This window comes from Enhydra lutris, unplaced genomic scaffold (genome assembly GCF_002288905.1).
Source record: "Enhydra lutris kenyoni isolate GAN:26980312 unplaced genomic scaffold, ASM228890v2 scaffoldscaffold12, whole genome shotgun sequence".
Taxonomy (NCBI): Eukaryota; Metazoa; Chordata; class Mammalia; order Carnivora; family Mustelidae; genus Enhydra; species Enhydra lutris.
In genome coordinates, this window is record NW_019154096.1 from 43,634,616 (window position 1) to 43,639,519 (window position 4,904).

The following is a 4,904-nucleotide window of genomic DNA, read 5'->3' on the forward strand; positions in this document are numbered from 1 at the left end:
GCAATTAACTTGAAATCATGGAAGGTGTGCTCTTTGTATTTTTATTTCCCTACCATAAAAACGATATCAGATGCTGATGAGGTGCTTTAAAGATAGTCATTAATTGATTAAACCCTCTCATCAACTCTTAAAAATGTTTACCAGCATGCTAATTTTCAGTAATGCCCTTTGAGTTTGAGGCCAGCCATAGGACTGTGCAGAAGGCTCCAGTCAGGGACTTCTGCTCCTGGCCAAATAGTGGTGTAGTTTTCCTTTGAAGTAAAAGCAGCTTGTGTGCTGCCTGTACCTGAAATCCCATTTTTCATGCACGAGGCACAGGTGTTCCACCTCTTCCTAATGTCCCAGGGCTCCCTGTGTAAGCCCCCACCCCTAGGCCTTCTACTCAATCTGAGCACAACAGAGCTTTCTAATTAAGCCTGTTTGGGTTGAACACAGTCATACCATTTTTAGTTTCAGGCCTCAATGAAAAGTTTTAGTTATTTACTTTATTTCCACCAACTCTTCTCTTTGCTACCTTTATTTGCTTTTCTAAACCTGTGCCACGATACTCAGTGCTCTGAAGCTCCTACTAATCCCGGGACACATCTCACCAGGTATTTTATTTAGGCCCACAGATTATAATTATCTAACATATTGTATCCATTCTGGGGCCAAGAGCAACTTCAAGCACACCCAACCCTTCAATCAGCCCCAGTTCCAGGTGTGTTAAATTCTCATTAGCAGTTTCTTCATTCATTCATTTACACACCAAGTATTTGTCCAGTGCCTGCTATATTTTAGGCACTGGACTGACTAGTGAAGAGTCAGTATGATCCCTAGCCTCAGAAAGCTTGTGGTTTTGTGGAGGAGACGACATTTTAAGTAAACGCACACATGAATATTAATTATAACTAAAATATATTCTTTAAAGGAAAAGAACGGAATGTTATGAGAATGTAATGTGGGTCGTGATAGTGGAGATATAGAATTTAGATGGGGCAGTGGTTACAGATGGGCTGTCTAGAAAGTGATGTTTAAATTGTACCCCAAAAGTTGAGAAGTGAGCACACACTGAAGGATCAACATAGACAAAAATGACCCAGGGAACCTACGGAGAAGGTCACTGGCAGCAAGAGTGCAGCCCAACATCAAGTCTCTAAGTTAGGGCAGGAGCTACACCCTGCTTGACCTTGGAGACCAGGGTTGGTATTGAAGCTCATACCAGACCTGTAACTTATGATTCTAAAATAGGCTCTCCTCGACGGCTGAACGTTGAAACTGAAGTCAGATGTCCAAATTCTTCCACCACTGCCTGAGCAGGGACTGGCAAATTTAGACCCAGAGGCTCTTTCAGAGTCTGCTGGAATCTCAGGTAAACACATATCCCTTTTCCTCATTCATATCTTCTTCCCCACCCTGAACCACACCCAGACTCTGCTCAGGTCCCTGTTGTAGAAACAAGTGCTTTGGGAATGAGAATATGTCTTCACCATTGCTAGGACTGGGGCCTTTCATTCTTCCACCATTGTGTCAGTGGGAAAAGACCTAACTTGCCATCACAAAAGAAAGAATTTTATAATGTTAATTTTAAATTAATTTTAATTAACTTATTATTATTTAATTATTAATCAAAATTAATTTCAAAATGTTAATCTTAATGTCTTTTAATGCCACTTTATATCTTAAGTCGATTACACATTAACTTCTTAAAAATAATGTGCTTTTTATTTAATTTTAGACCAATCCTAGATCCAGACTCCACAAAGAGGCCCCTGACACTTAAATAATTAAGAATAATAATGAATGTAATAATCATCACTCTTTCCCAGAATTCAAAAGCACTTTTCACTTATTTGACTTCTTAAGCTACAGGAAGATAAATCACATCAGGCCTGGGGAGAGAAGGAAGAGTTGCAACTTGTAATTCAGACACCCAAAGTCCACAGAAGGAAAGGGGACCCAATCAGCTTCCTAATGATGTGGTTCTTTAACAAGTGATACCAGCCACCCGTACCCTCTGCTTGCGTGAATAAATTATTCTTGCCAGGTTCGGTTATTCCTTGACAGCTGAAGGAAGACATGTCCTGTCAGCTTCATCAAGGGAGAGGGTAAAGGTAGATAATTGTAGATGTTATGGTATGGTTATGTCAAGTTCATTTCACTGTTCTATTTTGGTACATTTGAAAATTTCCATAATAAAATGTTTTATTTTAAATGTTAGTCTTTTTATTCTGATTGAATATTTCTAGATTCCCTCTCTCAAATATTTCTCTGTGTTATGGGACCAAATCCCAGTCATCTCTCACTGGTAGCCGCTCTGGCAACAGTTATAAAAATCTATTGTTTGGAGTACCCAGGGGGTCAGTTGGTTAAGCATCTGCCTTGGGCTCAGATCATCGTGATCTCGGAGTCCTGGGATTCAGCCCTGCTTTGGGCTCCCTGCTGAGTGCTTCTCCTTCTCCCTCTGCCCCTCCCTCTGCCCCTCCCCCCACCCATACTCGTTCTCTCCATCAAAGAAATAAATAAAATCCCTAAAAAAAAATCTTTTAGAATCTGTTGTTTGGTGGAGTTAGAAAAAAATAAAGACTCAAACTTTGAAGTATGAGAAGGAAAACAGCTATCTACCTTGAGTTCACACTATTTCAATTCAATAAACAATTTCAGAATTAGACCCATCAAGACCAGGAAGGTGAGTGTCAGATAGACATTACCATCTTTGTCACCACTGGGCAATGGTACAGGCACTTAAAAAAAAAAAAATTCAATTCTTGGCTGAGAAAGCATGATTCTGGTAATGCAGAAGAAAGAACTCTCTTTTGAGACAAAGTGTGCTTCCCAACCTTCTCCCTGCTACACATACATAAATGCTCCCAAAGAGAGGCCTGGATCAATAAAAAGAAAATTAAACCACTTAGCTGGAAGTGGTGGTCTTGATAGAACCAGACTCTTGGGAAAACTCTTGGAAATTTCCATTCTAGAATCTTCTCATTTATACGAATTGGGAGAGGAATCATAATCCGAAGGATTTTACCTTCCCAAAGGAGGGTCTGTTTCCAAATGGCTTTTTGAACACACATAAGAAGAAAACCCAAGGCAGGTTCCAGCCACACACAGCTTCCTAGCTTTACAGGATTTCACTGGAGCCAGAGGAATGCAGTGGCTACTTGATGCCTCAGTTTCCACATTTATCAAATGGTGATAATATAGGTTATTATGGGAATTAAATAAGACAATATGTAGGAAGTACTTAGCACAGTAGCTAATGCATTGGAAGTACTCAATAAATGGGTTTGGCTTTTGTAAATTATTTGATTGTTTACCACATCTTTATATGCTAGCTACATTTTAGCATAATTCAGACAAGCCCATTCACCATTCAATCCAAACCTGTGTACAGGGAAAAAAAATATATTTTTCCAAACACAAATATAAACTCACTTTATTATGCTTTTGAAATAAGAAAATATTAGCATAAATATCCGATCTATTAGTAAAATCTCAATCTGAAAAGAAGGCCCAATGGTACAATGTATCTATAGAAGTTAGTTTCTTTGCTTTTCTAATCAATTTCAAAGTAGAGCTTGAAGTGATATAAAGTAATATTTAAGATGTTGAATCATCACACCACAATCTTGTTCTTGATTCCACAAAATACCTCATTCCCACAAATTCCTCCCTTTTGAAATAAACAGTATAGCACATGGAACCTTAACAGTAACATTTTGTGAAGTTAGACAATGATAGACTCTAAAATCTACATTTTCCTTGCTGGTTTTCTAAAAATGCTGCTCCAAAAGGGAAGTAAAATATAAATTTATGCATGTATAAAGTAAAAATATCTGAATTATTTTATATAAAATTTTAAAAGCTCTGGTTTCTATACTCATTTTTCATGAATACTTATAATACTTTAGAGAAATGATATTGCAGAGCTGGATAAACAAAATTTTACTGTGATCACCAGGGAAAAATATGTATAAGAATATTTATGTCTATATTTCAAAAAATCTTTAGGCTTGAAGATTCAAGAAATGACATTTAGTGTAAAGTGCTACTCCAAACACACATAAGTTCATTTAACTTTGACTTTTTTACAGATATTTTCCAAATATTGTTTTTAAATTGCAAGTGACAAAGTAAATGGGTTCAAAACTACAGTCTTAAACTAAGTAAAAAGATAACAGGCAACATTCAAACAACTATGAAATACTATAGCTTTCTTCCATTAAATCAAGTCAGTATTTCATTCTGAAAGCAATGTATTAATATGTAATTTCATGAAGTAATCCAGTTATAGGCAAAGACTTGGTGAACATGCTTAGTCAACCTAAGATCTTCCTCAGTGCCGGCCTCTGGAGGGACAATGGATAAAATGGCCTTCAGGGTCAAAATATTTCTTTGAGGCTCAGATTGTAAATTTTTCAATAGTTAAAATCCCCCTTCAACGGTGTAACTTGCTCCTAATTTACAGGTATGACACAATTTGGGGATGCAAATGATTGGAGACAAGGCAGCAGATCTGGCCTTTCTCTTCTTTCCCGTGTCCTCCCTCTGAAAAGTCAGAAATTACTCCAAACTGTAGGAAAACGGAGTACTTGAGAATGAGTAAATTATTCTAATCCAATGAGTGAAGGTACATAAACAAGTTCTATGAACTATAAAGTGTCACAGCATTAGCCTTCTTAAGCTTCTCTTCCCTCTCCCCCGACCAAAGCTCTAATTAATGAGTGCTGGGATGCTGAGCCGAATCCCTAAAGCCTTCTCACTCAGGTGAAGAGGCCCAAGTTAGAATCAAGTTTCTAATGATTATCCATAAAAAGATAAAAACTTAACCCAGGGAGAAAGGAATCTCACCTTTAGAATATTTTTCAGGCTAACCTCCCAAGTTCTGTTTTGGGTAATGATGAACCGAAATGTCTGATCTG